Raw genomic sequence first — 19,945 nt, 5'->3', positions numbered from 1 at the left:
CTTTAATTCTTGCACATTTTATCATAGACGCCAGTGTAAGTGAAGACCTATAATTCTGTCTGCATTGTCTGGACACCATGTGCAATTTCTGTTTCTTTCTGGAACCAGTAAGATGAAGAGTGAGAAATAGGAAATCTTACCAAGCTATAAATTGGCATGAAAAGGGTAATAACTATTAGGATGCAAATATTTTTTGATTCATATGTCTCTGTTTCTTACTGAAATAAGAAATAGGAGCAGTTATAATTGTTATATTGAGTAGTTTTCTTTATCCAAAGACTTCTGATTCAATTTCACTTGTATTATTTTCAATTTATTACATTTACTCATTGCCTAGAATAGACTAATTCACATGGAAAAGAATCATTTTAGAAAATAGCTTAGTAAATAATAATATATAAGCCAAATTGTGTTTGTAAATTCAAGGCATATTTGACATCAAGTGGGAGACATTTGCAGGCTGACCTTAGACCTATCTCTAGAGTAGCTCTACTCAAAAGTGGTACTCTACTCTGTCTTTTACAAAATGGTGCAATTAGATATTATAGTATCTTAGTAGTCATAGGTACTATGGTTCATGCACTGATCTTTTCATGCAAGTACAGATAGAAAAGCCAAAGTGGCTCTGGCCAGCTTCCAAGAACATTTCAGTGCTCTTCAAAGACACTTGGAAATGGACTTCAGGAATGCAAATGTTAAGTTATCTGTGACTAGAACTAAGCAAGATAAATACACCCTTTAAGCAGCAACTAATCGAATTGACTTCCTTTTCCTTTCTGCTTCATGAGAGGCCTATTCTCTAAGGCTGCATGGCTCCCAGGTGCCTTTGTCTCTGTTTTGTGGTCTAAATGTAGGTCTAAATACCTACATTTGCTCTACAGTGACATTAAATGGGTCTTTAGGTGTGCGGTGTGTCCATCTAGACAATTTATCATCCTGATATGGAAGACCCTACAAGATCAGAGTGGTTTTTTTAAAATTTTTCTTTCTGTATTTCCAGAACCTGGAACAGTGCCTGATACAAGAAGACATTAGCTAATGAGATGAGATTTAGTCATTAGGTGGACTATAGCTTATTGATCTATAGGTGTATATTAGTGTATTTGTTACAGATAAATTACCCTATCTTGTGAAGTTAAATTTTTTCTCTAAAATCCGTATTTTCCCTTTTCCATCCTGTTCTTCCATGGAGTCTTTCAATCTGCCAAACGAGAGTCCAAACGTCTAGTGCCCTACAGAAGCCTCCAATTCCCTTTGAATTCTTCCCACTACATTATTCCAGCCTTCCATCTCTCCTGCAACCTATCACTGGCTTAGACTGTTATCTCTCATGATGGAACATCTATGAAGGTTCATACACATTCACAGAGTTTTTGGTACCTGTATCTGCTCCTTTCCTCCAATTCGTCAGTGGCACAGCAGAGGTCACGTGGCAAACTTCCTTTTTCAAGACTAGTAGGGTATGTGAAATAGAAGGGTTAACCCGCCCTTCTTTTTTTTTTTTTTTTTTTTCCGAGACGGGGTCTCGCTCTGTCTCCCAGCCTGGAGTGCAGTGGCGCGATCTCAGCTCACTGCAAGCTCCACCTTCTGGGTTCATGCCATTCTCTTGCCTTAGCCTCCTGAGTAGCTGGGACTACAGGCGCCTGCCACCACGCCTGGCTAATTTTTTATATTTTTAGTAGAGATGGGGTTTCACCGTGTTAGCCAGGATGGTGTCGAACTCCTGACCTCGTGATCCACCCGCCTCGGCCTCCCAAAATGCTGGGATTACAGGTGTGAGCCATCGCACCCGGCCAACCCACCCTTCTTATCTGTCTCCAGAACACAGAGAACAGTTCTCTTTTTAGGAAAAGGTTATTTCTTGAACTCCATGTGCCATGTGTATGAGAAGAAGGGTGGGAGTGACCTTGGCAGCTTGAGATACAACTCAGTATAAAGTAAAACCAAGAGCCATAATACTTTAAAATTTAATGCTGAAGATTTGTAGATCATCAGAAAAATTATTAATTAATCCTATTCACCCTTTTGATTTCTTTTTGGTCATAACTACCCTGTGATAATATTTACTATTTTCATTTCTCATGGAAAATGGAGAAACTAGCATCTCTCTTATAATGTGCATATTTCTCCATGTTTTCAAAGCTCCTTCAAAGTTCTGTGTATTTCAATAACAACATTGATTTTTAAAAACTAAAGGTACTTCTGCTGGGTCTTCTCTTCTTCGTAATTAGTAAACACAACTAATTATAAAGAGGAGAAGACCTAGTGTAATAATTTGTGTTTAAAACACAAATATATATAGGTTTAAAACACTGGACAGAACGAAGGGGCTCAGCATAAAGTGAAACCATATTATATAAGCATATATATATGTGTTTAAAACACTAGACTGTGTGTGTGTGTGTGTGTGTATATACTTTATATACTTCCCACTGAACTCTTCATATGTTGCCATGATTACAATTAGACAGGGAGAAAAAAGTGCTGGCACAGCACACTCAAGCTTTACTCAATAATAAGGCATAATTCTAATAACCACCAAATATGTATAAAATAGGTTGAGCTACTTCACAAAGATTGAGAAAATAATAGATTTTATTTAAAAAGGAATTGTCATTTGAATGGAAACCCTAATACCCGACTTCAAAATAAAAGTAACATTAAAATGAAGTCTATAGACCTGAAAAACAGGCCAGGATCATATTCATGCTGATTAGTGAAACACAAAATGTGACTCTTTTGAATCACAAAATGAGATTCTGAAGCATTTGTTCAAATGTGGCAAATAAATATGTCATCCTTTACTTATATAAAATTGTGATATTCTCTCCCTTGGAATATTTAAGGAATGCATGCAGACATTTTTTTTTCACATCACTCTAGAATCAAACTAACTCAAGTGGCATGTAGTCAAAGAATGTGAAAGAAAATGATTAACAGGAGTAGAAGATTTGTATAAATTAGCTGCTGTCAAAGACAAAATTTAATGATTAGAACTTCCCATTTTAGAAAAACAAAAGTTAGAATGTATAATTATGTGAGGGTAAAAAGGCTCTTAAAATTTAAAAAAATTTATAAAGGTTAATCAGATTTTTGATGATGGTCTGATTTAGAATCACTTTATTGAAGTTGAAAAGAAGTTTATTTATGCCCCATCCTAAATAATTTATGAGCTGGGGCACCATGAATTTTTTTTCTTTTTCTTTTTTTTTTTTTTTTTGAGACGGAGTCTCACCCTGTCGCCAGGCTGGAGTGCAGTGGCGCAATCTCGGCTCACTGCAACCTCCACCTCCCGGGTTCAAGTGATTCTCCTGTCTCGGCCTCCCAAGTAGTTGGGACTACAGGCACCTGCCACCACACCTGGCTAATTTTTTTTGTATTTTTAGTAGAGATGGGGTTTTACCATGTTGGCCAGGATGGTCTTGATCTCTTGACCTTGTGATCCACCTGCTTTGGCCTCCCAAAGTGCTGGGATTACAGGTGTGAGCCACCGCGCCCGGCTAGAACTTCCCATTTTAGAAAAACGAAAGTTAGAATGTATAATTATGTGAGGGTAAAAAGGCTCTTAAAATTAAAAAAAAAATGTATAAAGGTTAATCAGATTTTTGATGATGGTCTGATATTTAGAATCACTTTCTTGAAGTTGAAAAGAAGTTTATTTATGCCCAATCCTAAATAATTTATGAGCTGGGGCACCATGAATTTTAAAATAGACTTTAAAATAAAATAATGGGTTTAGATAAGTTACTGGAAAATGCAATACCTAATAAAATTTATTATGAGATGCCTACTATTTCGGATATGACCCTAACATTTTACTATTGATTCAAGGAATATATTCATCTTCTACTGAGAAAGCAGGCATGTTGATGCTTCGGTCAGAGAAAAAGCTACTGAGTTGGATGGACCATGGATCTGCCCTAGTTGGGTGTTTATCTTTTTAATGGAACTTATACTTTATGAAATATCTATAGTGGTGAAGCTAAATGTGCTGAGATACGGAAAATGTAAAAAGCATGATTTCCTGTAGCTTTACCAGTGCTCGTCTATCTCCCTGTTTACAGCAGGCTCCAGATTGATCATTGGATGGAAATGGATTAGGGATAAATATGTGTTAATTTAGCATAGCTTTCTGGATTCACACCATCGTAAACTTTAGAAGAAAAATGAGAGGACTTCCTTTCCTTTTCAAAAAGTACAATCCATGTTGGGCAGAATCAAAACACATGCCTGAAGAGTATGCATTTAAGGAGTCATTTCTGTGACTGACTTTGTTGTACAACTAAACACAGATGTGAAAAGATTTTCAGTAACATCACATGTGCAAGTTTTCTGGAAGTCTTGAGTAATCTTTTAGAAATACATGAAATTAAAAAATTTTTAAAACTAATTTGTTTTAATCTCATATGCATGTATATAATTATTTAAATACAGATCCTCACATCAAAACTGAATTCATGTGTCCATATTTATTGAGTACCTTGTTGCAGCAGGCAATGTTGCATACCCTTCTAGATAGGCTAGCTTCGTGCATCATTATTAAAACCTACTGAGAATGAATTTAAGAATGTCAGAGTGATCCACGCCCAGCAGTGAGGTGAAATGAGCTCTTTCCTGCTCACCTCACAGTATCTAAGGTCCTGCTGAAAAAGAAGGACAATCCATGGGGTCGTTGTGAAGGTTAATGATGTGTGCGCGTCCTTTTTTTCCTCAACATATCTGAGGTGCTAACCAGAGTTAGTCTGCAATAGCAGTTTCATGAAGTTGTCAATGTTTGTAAGAATATAGAATGCATGGAGGATCCAAATTAGTGTAAATAATTCATTTACTGTTAGAGAATCAAGTAGATAGATATGGTTGTATATATTTTTTTCGCATGCCATCCATTTACAAACTGGGATTGACAAGAATCTATTAGAAAATATGACTGCACTGTGTTCTCACTCGTAAGTGGGAGTTGAACAATGAGAACACATGGACACAGGGAGGGGAATATCACACACCAGGGCCTCTCGAGGGGCAGTGGGGTAGGGGAGGGATAGCATTAGGAGAAATACCTAATGTAGATGACAGGTTGGTGAGTGCAGCAAACCACCATGGGACGTGTATACCTATGTAACAAACCTGCATGTTCTGCACATGTACCCCAGAACTTAAAGTATTTAAAAAAAGAAAATATGACTGCACTAACAATGTGTCCTTTTCCCAAGTGTTTCACTATATTGGATACTTGAGTTCAATATAAAATTTATAGTTATTCTCAAAGATATACTTGACTTGAGTAGTACAATTACATTTAAACTAGATTTAGTTATTTGCATCTTTAAGGGACACTATTCACTATCGCTTTTTTTTTTTTTTTTTCACTGAAAGCTCAGCAGACCTATAAAGAGCTTGGCTTTAAAATTCTCAGGCCACAAATGGCAGGTTGATTTATATTTGGTAGTTTAACTTTTCATTATAAACTCAATATTCTTATTGGTTGCATTTTCTCATCAGCACTAACAAAGGGTGGGACCTGATTAACCTACAGAGGACTGATGGCTTGAAGAAATGTCTCCTGTCTTGTTGACAACAGGCTAGTTTCTTGACTATTGAAACTAAGCTCTCATCAGATGTCCAATACCTCATTCATACTCAGTACTGTCTAGACTATGGGCTCTTTGGTGATAGGGATAGTATTATATTTATTCCTTGACTCTAATAGCACAGCTTGTTATAGAAATTGATATATATTAAGAATCTACAAAATCAAATTCCAGGCTTTAATTTCAACTTGGACAAGAAACCTGTAAAGGGGAAGTTACCTTTGTATGTCTTGTATGTAGCATCAGGTTAATCATATTGCTAGTTGCCTTCAATTTCTGCTTCTGGTTTCTATCCATATTGCACTGGTTACTGACCCCTGAAACCCAATCAAACCTAGGCCTTCAGTGTTTGGGTCATTCCTCCATTGACCTATTCATCTGAGTTATCAGTGAGATCTTTACCTCACTGAGCCTTTGGATTTAAAATTCTATCTCCATTCATTCCCCAAGGAAATACTTGACTCATGTAGTAAAATTACAATCAAAATGGATTTACTAATTTGTTCCTTGAAAGACATCATTCCTTTCTTCACTAAACAAGAGGATTTTTGCTAATTCCTCTTACGTCATCCTTTGCCCACTTTCATCAAAGAACTTTAAAGCAGAAAAGGGGTTAAAAATTCTTGCCTCTACGACTTTCCCTTTCCTGATTTTTGAGACAAGAGAGGTTTTAAGGTGTAGAGAGTTAAGCAACTTGTATAATATTACCAATGGAGTTAGAAGCCTAGCCGAGGATCAACATTCTGGAATCTTCTCTCCACATCATAGGTTTCCTCTGTTTCTTCAGAAACGTTCATTTGTGCCTCAGGCCTTGCTACTATTTCTATTACTCAGCTACCAAAACCCACCTGATTGTCTTTACTTCCACTCAGAAGCGTGTACCATGTTACTAGATTTCTCTGAGTAACTTCCTGGGGATAAGGATTAGTGTTAAGCTTCAGGGAAGGTGCCCTAAATTTCACCAGTTGCAAAAACTTCTCGGGTGTCTATATCTGACAGTTTTAATACCATATCAGAACCTGCTTTAGGGGTTCCTGGGCCCTGGACCCACTTTGGATTTTAGGAGGTAGATTTTGTCCCTTTGACCCCAAAGTATGATGCATTCAGCTTATTGACCTCCCTTATTTCTTCCACAGGAAACCATGGATCAGTATTTAGGTTTGAACTTTCTTTCTTCCTGGGCCTTGGGAAATATCCTGGTGATATCGAATCCATGTCTACCTGAAATCGGCAGCAGGCTGCCCCTTTGTGAATGTTTTCAGTGTTTGCCTAAAGTATCCTTCAGTGACAAACCTTTTTCCACTCTTTAATCCCTGACTTACTTCTGGCCTTGAGAATCACCTTCTGTTTATTGTAGATTGAGGGCAAACTGACAGCCCCAGGCACAGAAGATGAGGTACCCATCATCCAGTGCCAGCTCAATTTTTTCTCTTCTGCCTCTAATTTATTTTATTATTCTCCAGGCATCTGCATTATTAGCAATTTCTTTTTCTGCATCATTTTTTTCATATTTATGTTTCCTTTTCTCCTCTTCCTCCTCCTCAACCTCCTTCTCTTTTTTTTTCTTTCTCTCCCCCTTTTCTTCTCTATCTCTTTAGTCCTTCTCTCCAATCTATAAACATTCTCATCTCTGATCTTCAAACAAAAATAGAATCTTAACCTTACTTGGTCTTATAAAATGATTTACCATTAAGTCTCTTCCTCCAGAAAAATCATTTTTCCTCAGCCCTTCTTTACTTCCCAGCCTACTACACCCTGGCTTATTTTGAACTCACTATCTTTTTATTCCCTGTACTTCTCTGAATACATGTACTTGAAGTTCTCTTACAACCTCTCATTAAAGTGTTGCTGTCAACAGGAATTCCATTTTTCTCTATAATGACACAACTCTACTCTGGCTCGCTAATCCCATGCACACTAATAGCTTCAAATAACTACAAATATTCTGATTATTCCTAAATCAAGGCTCTTGCCCAAAACTCTATTTTGGGATTTAGACTCATACTCTACCATCTGCCGAACATCTCTCTCCACCTGTTGAGTTCTGTAGGTTAAGAATGACCATGTAATTCATTTCCTGACGTGACACTTTTGAGAGGAGAGAGGGTGTTATTGATAATTAAGCTAGAACAACAGGCATAAATCAGCACAGTTCATGCAAATCACTGTGAATGATCATCCTATACAGGTATCTCAAAGGCAGCATGTCACACAGAAGTAAACTAATCAACTTTGTTTCAAACCTCATCTTCCTCCTACATTCTCTCAAGTAATTACTAATACCACCATCGTCTATTCACCCAAGCAAAAAATCTGAAAACATCTTTGATGCCTCCTACTTTTTTACTCTCATACCTTCATCTCAATCCTCCGATTTAGCCTAATGCATATTGCTTGGATGTATCTGTTTCTCTGTATTTCTGCTCTCATTATTCAAGTACAGGCTCTCATCTTTATAGCTTGTCCATAACTGCTCTCTCTCCAGTCTTGATCCACCAAAATTCATTCTTGACCCACCAAAATTCATTCTTGACAAGCTGTCAGAGTGCAACCACACCACATTACACTGTGGAAAACCCTTCAGTATTTTTCTTCACCTGGAGCAGAAGTTCCCATCCTTTTTAAATTAAAAGTGTTCCACAAACAAATCTTCACAGGATAAAGTTTGAGCTATTAGTGTTTAATACAACTTATCATTTTGCATGATGCTATAAATGGTACTATACATTTATTTAGGCTTATAGATAAATTTGCAATTAAATAATCGATACAGCTTGCAAAATGTTGAAAAATAAAAATGTATATAAAATTTTATTTTTCAATGTGCTTTTGTTTCTAAGTATGGCTTTTAAGATGCATTATATTAACTCATGACCCCCTGAGGAGCCTCAGTCTAGTTTGAGAAACTCTGGTTCCTTATTGGCCTGACACAGTAAGTTCTCCATCATCAGGTCATTGCCTATACCTTTTCTCCATTACTCACCTTTTCTCTATTGCTCACCTCACACCTTCTCAATGAAGGTAATTGCAAACAACTGGCTGGATATGGAGAGAAATCGAGGGATACTGGAGGGATATGGAGTTTTTCCCAGTGGGCTTTTTGACATTTGGTTTATCTGTCTCTCTTGTCTTTCCATTCAAAGCCATCTGGACTCTTTCCCTAGAATAGTCTTTCTAAAACCCTGCTTTTGTTACGCAAAAGCAACATACAATGACTCTTTCCTCCCATATAAGCCCTGTTGTCCTCTGGTATTCAAGTCCCTGGAAAAATGGATCCCCACACCAATCCAGTCCAGTCTTAAAGCATCCCAATATTCCTCAACATCACACACAGCTTGTTCCAGGCCAGTAGCCCTGCATGTTTCTGGGTGCCCATCCATCACATTCTTACTTCTACTATATTGGCATTGTCCTTGGAGTCTTCCCCTCCTGCATATCTAGACAATCTTCTCAACTCTGTTCTACTTTTAAAAATCCCATTCATTCCTCAAGAACCAACTCAAGTCACTCTTTCTTTAGAAAGCCCTCTTGAGAACTTAAAGCCAAATTAATTCCTACTCTCTGAACTCCTACAAATGTTGAGGGAGTCAGGCAGCTTGTCATAGAAAGAGCATAAGCCTTGAGCTGAGATTCCTGGATTTGGAACCATGTCTGACACTTATTAGCTGTGGGCAGATTATCTGATACTTCAAATCACTCATGAGTAATATACAACTCAAAAGTCTTGGTTCTACAGTAAAAAAAAGTCCATTTTAAACATTACTTGACTGCCTCTCTTACGAAATTTAGATGACAGGAAACGTCTTATATTCCAACTTTGTGGTCAGATTCAGAGAGTTCTCAGTGGTTGACTTGTTGATTGATTAATTTCCTTTCAGATACAAAATCTACACAGAGCAAATTTAAGCCACCTACAGTATTTAATAGTACTCATAATTAAATTCAATTTCTCTTTATTAACTCTGACCCCTTGTAATCCTTTTCGTTAATTATGCATGACTTCTACATTATCTTTTCTTTGAACTGCATATTCCTATAGCTGTTTTTACCTTTCACGATTTTCTTTTATTTTAATTTATCCAGTAGTACCATTCTCAGCACAAAATATTTTTAATATTTGAAATCTACCAAATTTCCCCCATCATATAGAATGAAGGAAGGACATGAATACCAGAAATCCAATTATAGCATTGCCATATATAGTTTTTCCTAAATAAAATCACATTTCACTATTTTTATTTGAGCTTTAGTTAGAGCAATTGCTACAGAGGAAATAAATAATAGTAATAGAAAGTTTTCTGAGTTGGTGCTTTTGGAGATACCATTGTTTATCACTGTGGCTGTTAGACAAATGTTTATTGCTAGACAGCTAAGGCCAAAAAGAAAAGAGAGATTGAATGAAGACTGCCTGCTGTTGGCATGCATGAGTGTATGTGTGTGTGTGTCTGTCTCTGTGTGTTTCTATATGCATGTGTATGTGTATGTGCACATGTGTTTTCTGTGACATGGAATCATTGTCTAGGGAACAGGAATCTGTCGCAGAAAATAGTAAAATCTTGCATCAATGAAAGAGAAAAAAAGATAAGAGGAAACAGAAAACTATCAGATTACAACTAAATTCCTTGTGTTTACAAAAATAATAATAACAGAACAAACATCTCATATTCCCTGTTCCAGTTTCTGGGACTTCTCCTAGGAAAGACAATTATTATTTATATTGATTTTAGTTTGCAAACTTTCTCTCTAATGTGCCAATGGATAGCTCCAAACTAGGAAATAATTAAGTATTATACACAAATACTGTGTTTGCCTTTCTACTGTAAACTTCCTGGCCCCAAAGCAAATCAATCTCCTGATTGTGTGCTCTGTTACTTACAGTAAATACATCACCAAATATAGTAGATCAGCAAAATAAGGCCTTTATGATCACCAGAAAAAACTGTGGACAGTCTAATTTCTAGTAAGTGCTGAGGTATGTCTATGTCCCCACATCTAGACAACACTGTAGAAAGGAGGTTTAAGTTTACTTTTATCTACATTTTTTCCTCTATGAATAACTTAATTAACAAATGAAAGAATTTTAATAAAGTAGTAAAAGTAATGCAGAAACCATGCTATTCCTTCTTTCCATTTTTATCTGCAACAATAATAATGGACCTACATGGCTCAATTTTTCTAGCACAAAATGTAAAACCCTAACATGTGCCCATTTTTTTTTTCTTTTCTTTGATTACACAACAGAATTTGTTCATTTATCGAAAGCTAGCTCACCCTGTCCCTTACTTTTTTTCTGGCCTCCATCTTCTCTCATGTTACAATTTTGTTCTCATAGTCACCTCCTCTCTCTCTTCTGCTTCACAAATCGTCTCCTCTTCCCCGCACATACCTGTTTCTTCCTCAGTCTTCTCCGTCTTGGGAAGTGGCACCAACATCTCCCCACCCACTCAATCCCAAACCCAGGAGTCATCCTTGATTCATCACTGTCCTTCATCTCCCAGGACCAAACCATTCTGAAAATTTTGCTCCCAAAGGATATCTCAAACCGTCCATTTTCCCTCTCTTCCCTAACATAACTCTAGACCAAGCCACCCATATCTCTCAGGCAGACTCTCTTGTTTCTCTAATATTTAGGCTTTACATCACATGCAGAGTAGTGTTTTTAAAATGTAAATAAAATCACTTCAGTCCTTTGATTCAATCTCTTCTTAAAATCCTTCCAATACAATTCAAACTTCTCACTGTGGCTCTAACAGGGCCTCGCAGTCCTCCCACATGATCGGGCCCAACCTCTGCTCATCCTCAGCTCACATTGCACCTTCCCTTGCTCATCTCTGTAGCCATAGTGATCTTCTTTGTTCTTTAAAAGATGCCAATAATGCTGCAGTTGATATTTTGGGTCTTGGCACTTTGGCTACATACTTTCCTTGAAAGTCCTTCCTTAGCTTTTTACAGAGCTGCTCTCTCTCTCATCCTCCAGCTCAAAGGTCACCTCCTTAGACAAGCTTTATGAACACCACTTTCGAATTTAGCCTTCTGTAGCCATCTAGTTACTCTCTATTATGCCTTATTGCTTTATTTCCTTTATGACACTTATCAAAAGCTGTAATGATCTGGTTTTGCTATTTGCTTAGCTTTTTGATCCTGCTTGAATGTAAGCCCCCAGAGAGCAGGAACCTTAAGTGTGTCATTGTTGCCTGCCCAAAATAGTACTTAGCACACCCACAATTATAGGTTCTGGTGTGAATGACACCTCTAGAGTGTTTCAACATGGCATTCCTGAGTGCATCTCTTTCCCTTTGGTGAATCTGGTATAATATTTTGCAGGTACTTTTGTGTTTGTACCACAGCTGAAACTTTTCTTTCTGTTAGTCTTACCAGGATAATGATCTTGGCATTATATACGGAAAAGCCACAAGAGGTCTGCAGCATTACCATTTTAAAATCTAAAAAGTCTTCTAATGAACAAAGTAGATTTGAAAAGAATTGACTAGTTCCTATGAAGTTATGAAATCTATAAAATTTGAGACAGAGGTACAAAAAATTAAATCAAATGATGTAGCAGCCTAGGTGGAAGGTTGCATGTGGAAAACAAAGGGGGAGAATGAAGTAAGGATGTGACTCAAGTGTAGAAAAATGGGTAACACTACCACCTGTGTTCTTTAATTTAAGGACTCTAAGATACGGTGCTTAAAAATGGAAGTCAGCCTGACAGTTGGGATTGTGAGAAAAATCACCCTGGCTATCTGCAGCTCCAGACTCATATTCCTGACATATATTTCTGGTCCTTATATAATTTTAACCCTTTGAGAAGGTGCATGGGGTGATGTAATTATTTCCTTAACATCATTAACCACAGGAAGATTTAGGATTAAGCATAAATATTTTTAATTGAAACCACACACATAGTGTAAATATTTTTGTGTTAAGAAGGTCATTTAGCATTTTGGTTAGTTTAAGAGAATTAATGTAAAGAGAATTTAGTAATGTTTAACAGAATTTGTCTTTTCCAAGTAAAATATTAACCTTGTGACTCTAATTTAATATATGTAATTGAGTAATTGCTTCAGACTTGTAATTTACTAAGACTGTGTTATGCTGGGAAATTTAAATAATCTAAGATTCATCATATCTATAGTTTTAGTTTTCTGCTGGTTTTATAATACGTATTAGGGTAGATTTTATTTTATAAGTTAGCCAAATTACTTAATCAGGAAACTATATTAAATTTACGAATGCAATTTAAAACATTGTGTGTGTTAGTTTATAAATGAGACCATTGCTAAAATTTGCGGGAAATGTAAATAGAATAAAAAGATTTTTATGTTGGATCTCAAGCTTAAAAATAGGGTTTTGAACATTATAAACAAGCCACCAAATAACTTTTGGACCCTAAAATTACCCTTGAGATATCAAGGGCGGTGAAACGAGAGGTAGAAGGAGATTTGCACTAATCTCTGAGTTTCTTGAATTAAAAAGCCTAGCTGAAGCCAAAATACATCACTTTGTTAGGTTGTGAGCCATAGCAGACAATGGAAACTATGCATATTAAAAAATTATGAGCTTCAGTCTTTTCTTCAAACTCTGTTCACTACAGGATAATAGTGTTGTCTGCCTGAAGTAGCCTACGGATAAGTGGAAAGTTGCTAAGTTCATCTCGAAAATATGCACAAATACATACATTCTGTACCGCTTTCATTCTCACAGAAAACTCTGAAGGTTGGCACTCTTACCGCTATTTTCAAGTGATTCAAAAAGATTAAGTGGTTTACCCAGAATCATATAGCAAGAAAGTGACGAAAGCAGAATTTGAACCCAGAATTTTATAACTCTGAAGCTTTTGCTTTATCTCACCCTGTTTGCTAATGAGATAATTCATTATTAGATAACATAGCTACAATTATAATCAATCAGCCTTTATTATATGGCAAGGCCTTGACCTTGAAGTATCAACTGACAGTCAGGTAGAGAGGTAGGTAAACTTTTCTGGTGTGGATGACTGAAACTAACAAATATGACTTTTGCCTTCCTTCAAATAATTATACCAGGAAGACAGATGCTTAGGCAACTTATTTGAAGGCTGTATTTGCATTGTGTTTATTGTTTCTTTTTTGAAACAATGGACGCATTCTTACAACCACTGTATTCTGACAATATTATATAAAATTGTGATGGCAATTAATTTAAAACTTCTGAAAGTTCTGTAAATCCTATAACATCGTGGGAAAGCATTTTTTTTTGTTTGTTTTGTTTTTTGAAAAGGAGTCTCGCTCTGTCGCCCAGGCTGGAGTGCAGTGGCGCGATCTCGGCTCACTGCAAGCTCCGCCTCCCGGGTTCATGCCATTCTCCTGCTTCAGCTCCCGAGAAGCTGGGACTACAGGCACCCGCCACTGCGCGTGGCTAATTTTTTTTTGCATTTTTAGTAGAGACGAGGTTTCACCGTGTTAGCCAGGTTGGTCTCAATCTCCTGACCTTGTGATCTGCCCGCCTCGGCCTCCCAAAGTGCTGGGATTAGAGGCGTGAGCCACTGCGCCCAGCCTTGGGAAAGAATTTTGATAGTTGTTAAGCCTAGCATTTCACTGGTAAACTGGCCTGTGCCTGTGTGCCCGTGCATGCACAAGTGTGTGTGTGCTCGTGCATGCATGTGTGTGTGTGCGCCCGTGCATCCATGTGTGTGTGTGTGCCCGTGCATGCACGTGTGTGTGTGTGGTGGTGGTGGTAGTGTTTTCTAGTCAAGTGTGAAACCTGCATTAGCAAGAAATAGTGAGGATGGCATTAAGCCCTTGTAGACTGGGACACTGGCCTTTGTCAGTGCAAACACTAATGTTTTCAAGGTTTTACCGGTTAGGTCCTAACCTGTTGAAGAGAGGCAGCTGTATGCCCGATGGCTTTTCTGGGACTGCAAGAGGGTCCTGATTAGTTTCTTGGACTATGCTATTCAAGTCAAATTTTCAATAATGAATAGTAAGGATTTTTATTAGTACCATGACAAAACTCAAAGGCCAGGTCATTTGTGTTGGACTCACCATGGGCCTCAATCAGTACTAAGTGGGGAAGACACTTGTATGAGTCAGCTGATGGTAGTTTTCTGGCTGTAATACCTCAGGGGCATGAAGCGAGTGTTCAGATCAACCTAGAGGAAGGTCATATTGAGTAGTCACATTGAGTCTGCCTGGCCAGTGGCCCTTACACATATGATTTTGTTAGACGACCAAAGGAACCTGTCCTTTACCCGGCTTCTGGTTTGCATTACATGCAACTCTAGAACCAGTGATAAAGTGAGAACATCATATGAAGCTGGGAGATATGCAGCCTGGCAGAGGTGACAGAAACACAAAGGCTTTAAGGAGTGGGGCCTTATGGTCACCTGTAAATGTCCCTATAGACCAAACCTAGAATTCCTTTTCATTAATGCCTGGGAAATAGTATGGGTTAGTGGATACATGCACAGATTCTATGACCACATTACGTGGATTCAAATCTTGATCCAGCCACTTATTAGCTGTATGACCTTTTAAAATAAAATAAATATTAGCTATTGCTTTAACCTGTAAGAAACTACCTAAAAATTGGATGAACTTTGGGAAAGAGTTGCTCATTCAAGGCGCCCTCAAGATAAGTGTTGCTGAAGATTTTTTAAAGACACTGAAGAATTACACCATGGAAAAGCTCAACTCAGTTACCTTCTAGTTACCTGTCCTTTCTTTACAATGAATTCACTATCAAGCGTGGTTCCTGATCTGCTTTACTCATGGTTTTGGTTTAGAATTCACTATTTTTACAAGGATTTCTCCAATTATAGAAAATATATTCATTTGTAGGTCATTTGAGGAAATTAGTTGTTTAATATTTACATACTTTAATATAGAGTTACCTTTTTATATTGAAAAATAGAGTAGGGAAGCGTGTTTTTTTTCCCCCCCCTCTGGTTATCATTTAACCAGACCTTAATAAGCTGTCTCTTTGGTCTAAACGAGTGACCTCATGAGCAGCAGCAGCATCACCACCAAGAAGAATGTCAGAAATGCAAAATCTCAGGCCTCACTTCAGAGCTGCTGCATTAGAAATGCTGAGACTAAAGCCACTGCCTAAACCTCCTTTGTTAACCGGCAGTCTTGCTATGGGTTCACTTTAATCCACCATGAACAATGACCCTCTAATGCCCAAAATGAGATGTACACAAGACAATCCATTGGTATATGGAAAGAAAATACTATAAGTTCTATTTACATATTGATGTTGTCCTATTCTAGTTTATATATTTGCGTTTGTATTACAATGTACAAAACGTATATGTATGTTTATATATATGGTGTGTATACACACATACATATATACACAAACACACATACACATGTATATAATATCATACATACAATGTTTAAATAATTATAAGTTAGCATACCCAATATGAAGTACAGTTTGGAGGTTCTTCAAAAAACTAAAAATTGAGCTACCATATGATCCAGCAGTCCCACTGCTGGGTGTGTACCCAAAAGAAAAGAAATTGGTATATCAGAGAGATATCTGCACTCCTATGTTTGTTGCAGAACTATTAGCTAAGATTTGGAAGCAACCTGTGTCCATTCAACAGATGAATGGATAAAGAAAATGTGGTATCTATACACAAGGGAGTACTATTCAGCCATAAAAAAAGAATGAGATCCAGTCAATTGCAGCAACATGGATGGAACTGGAGATCATTATGTTAAGTGAAATAAACCAGGCACAGAAAGTCAAACATCACATGTTCTTACTTATTTGTGGGATCTAGAAATCAAAACAATGAACTCATGGACATAGGGAGTAGAAGGATGGTTACCAGAGGCTGGGAAGTGTAGTTGAGGGTTGAGAGAGGGAGGTGGGGATGGTTAATGTTTACAGAAAAAGTAGAAAGAATGAATAAGACCTACCACGTGGTAGCACAATATGATGACTATAGTCAATCATAACTTAATTGTCCATTTTAAAATAACTAAAAGTATAATTAGATTGTTTGTAACACAAAAAATAAATGTTTGAGGGGATGGATACCCCATTCCCCATCATGCATTTATTTCACATTGCATGCGTGTATCAAAACATCTCACATACCCCATAAATATGTACACCTGATATTTACCCACAAACATTTTTTAAAATAAAAATAAGTATAATTTGGAGAAATTATAACATATGTACACAAATACATATAAATATTTTTTCTTACAGATAGGTATGTTGCATAAAAAATTTTGGACACCATTGTTCTGAAGAATATAAGCAGTTATGACATATCCTGAACACCACAATGTCCAGGAAATGAAAACCATTACAGTAAAAGTAGTTTATGTATTTTCATTATAGTTAAAATTCAGCTAGCTCTCCAGGCACTTGCTTCAGATATTCTTACATTGCCAATTGCCAATGGTTATCACAATTAGGTCTGAATAGTTTATCAGATAAGTACAGAATGAGTAATAATCAATGCTTTTGCTCCCCCCAGCTGAAATGAATGACATATATTTTGCTAAATTCTATTGACTAAAGAAATTCAATAATATATATTTGAGTAGAAAATTCCACCTGCCCTTTGCTGGCATTAAAGAGCTTTTAAGTTAAATACAAAAGCAGAGTTGGCTTAGCGAAAATAAATCAGCACTCAGTATGGTCTGCATTATTCTAGGAGTGATGTGCAAGACCCGTGCTTCTATTACTCCCTCCTTCTGACTTTGTACTACTTTATTTGCTATTACTTCCAGATGAGGATTAGAGGAGGAAGATATATAAAGCCCACATTTATAAATTAGACTCTTCACTAACATCCAAATAAGTAGCAACATATAGATACGGAATAGGCTTCAAGGCTTGACATACATTTGGAATATCTATTCTTGCCATTCTTTCCACTCATTAACATCTAGTTGAGTGTCTACTATGTAAGTGATACCTGTCTTTGGATTTTCTCAAATGTCTATGATTTTGTATATAATCTCTTAAGTTCCTTTTGTAGTTTCCCAAGAAATTATTCTGGATAAAATAGGAATGCAATAAATTCACATATAAATGGATTTAGGACTTGTTGAATGGCTTACGGATTACTAGGCAAAAATTTGCCTTGACAAGTTATTTCTTGAAATAAAGTTCAGAAAAATACAAAATATTGCTGTAAGAAAATAAAAGAGACCTAAATAAATGCATACATTTACCATGTTTATGTATAAATAGTCAATATTATTAAGAGTTATTTTTCCATGATTTATAAATTCTGAGAAAAGTTTCTATAAACTTAGGAAAGTACTTATTCTTTAGTCAAACTAACAAGTGGTTACCCAAGCTGCTCTAAACCTGTTCAGTTAATCAGTGACAACTCACCTCAGTGAATGTGCAAACTGATCAGTGTAAACCCCTTGTTCCTAAATATTAGCAATCCTATTTCAATTTAGTTTAATAAGCACACCTCTAAATGTTAACCAATCTTGCCTCTCTAACCTTTTGTCTATGGATGATGTCCCGTCCACTTGTTTCTCTGAAAGCCCATCAACCTCTGAGTTTCACACTGTTCAAAAATCCTATATAAGATTAATATTCTATTTTCTTCAGAGAAACAAACATAGCTTTACCTATTATAGTGAGTGAATTAGTTTGCTAGGGTGTCATAACAAAGTATCACAGACTGGGTGGCTTAATGAAAATGTATTAACTCACCATTCTAGAGATTAGAAGTTCAAGATCAAGGTAGCTGCGGGGTGGTTTTTATTGTGAGGCTCTATCCTTGTTTTGTAGATGGCTGTCTTCTCCCTGTGTCCTCACAGCAAGACTTGGACTCTGATGTCTGTGCCTTGATCTCTTTCTGTAAGGAAACAAGTCATGTTGGACAAAGGCCCACTCTAAAAACCCCACTTTAACTTAATAACTTCTTTTAAGAACCGATCTCCAAATACAATTATATTCTGAAGTATTGAGGGTTAGGGCTCCAATATGTGAATTTTGGTTGACACAATTTAGTACAAAAGAGTAAGTAATAAATTCATCTTTGTTTTAAATAATTTTTTTCTCTAGAACTATAGCTTCAGAGCCTGTTTAATGTAGTTTAGTGTTGTGTCCTCCTCAAAGACATGTTAATGTTCTAACCCTGGTTCCTAAAAATGTGACCTCATTTGGAAATAGAGTCTTTGAATATATCATCAAGTTAAGATGAGATCATACTTGATTAGAATAGGTCCCAACTCAATATGGCTAATGTTCTTATATAAATGGGAGAAGACATATAGAGATAGACACACACAGGAGAAAATGCCATGTGACAGTAGAGGAAGAGATTGGAGTTAAACAGCTATTAGCCAAGGAATGCCAACTACTTCCAACAGTTTTGGGAAAGGAAAACAAAGTTTGAGGACCACTTTCTAAAAAGCTATAGCATTCATTATTGTGATATTGGAATAAAAAATTTTAAAAATAGATCAATGGATCAGAACATTTATAGCCTCAATTGATACAGTCAGTTGATTTTAGACAAAGATATCAAGGCACCAAATGTGGAAAAAATAGACTTCTCAGCAAATGAACAACCATATGGGAAAATAGTGAAACTGAACTGCTTTCTACTTGATGCAATACACAAAAATTAATTTGAAATTGATCACAGAGCCAAATATAAAAGCTCAAACTTCAAGCTTACAGAATAAAATATGAAAAATTATCCACAAATTTAGAGTATAAAAATATTTCTCAGAAAAAAAATCACAAAAGTTCTAACAATATGTACAAATGGCCAATAAGCATAAGAAAAGATGCTCAATATAATTAGTCATCAGAGAAATGTAAATTATTAATAAAATTAGAGTAAGATATCATTTTATATATACTAGAATGACTATATTAAAATATATATAAAAATTGAAAATATCAAGAGTTGGCAAAAATATGAAGCCACTGAAACTTGAATATATCATTTCTGGGAGTCTACAATAATAGACTTTAGCAAGTATTTTATCAGTTTTTATGTTTTATATACACTACCCTCTGATCCAACAATTTCATTCTTAAGTATTTACCTAAGAGAAATGAAAGCATACACCCACAAAAAGATTTGTACATAAATTTATTATCACAGCTTCATTCATAATAACTAAAAGCTGGGAAGCAGTGGTATGTCAACAGGTAAATTGTGCTGTATTAATACAAGTTGTGCTGTAGTCATACACTGGAATAATATTCAGATAAAAAGTGAATGAACTTTTGATACTCATGGATAAATCTCACAGAATATCAAGTGAAAGGAGTCAGATACAGAACTTTATACTCTGTTATTCCATTTCTATGGAGGTCTAAAGTTGGCAAATCTAATCATTGGTGACAGAAACCAGATCAATGGTTGT

The 19,945-nt window shown here is 36.4% G+C and overlaps 2 long non-coding RNA genes across 2 annotated transcripts in view; one reads left to right on the top strand and one right to left on the bottom strand.

Moving 5' to 3' along the window:
* The window catches only part of LOC107973427 (uncharacterized), a 585,387-nt gene that overhangs the window by 428,802 nt on the left and 136,640 nt on the right, over positions 1 to 19,945 (top strand). The window lies entirely within an intron of this gene.
* The window catches only part of LOC107973428 (uncharacterized), an 81,829-nt gene that overhangs the window by 15,668 nt on the left and 46,216 nt on the right, over positions 1 to 19,945 (bottom strand). Inside the window, exon 11 of the long non-coding RNA XR_010149158.1 lies at positions 18,273 to 18,417. This is a non-coding gene — a long non-coding RNA (uncharacterized LOC107973428). The remainder of the gene's footprint in view (positions 1 to 18,272; positions 18,418 to 19,945) is intronic.

Source organism: Pan troglodytes, chromosome 12 (genome assembly GCF_028858775.2).
Source record: "Pan troglodytes isolate AG18354 chromosome 12, NHGRI_mPanTro3-v2.0_pri, whole genome shotgun sequence".
Lineage (NCBI taxonomy): Eukaryota > Metazoa > Chordata > Mammalia > Primates > Hominidae > Pan > Pan troglodytes.
The sequence above is the reverse complement of the archived record's forward strand: the minus strand, read 5'-3'. Positions and strand labels throughout refer to the sequence as shown.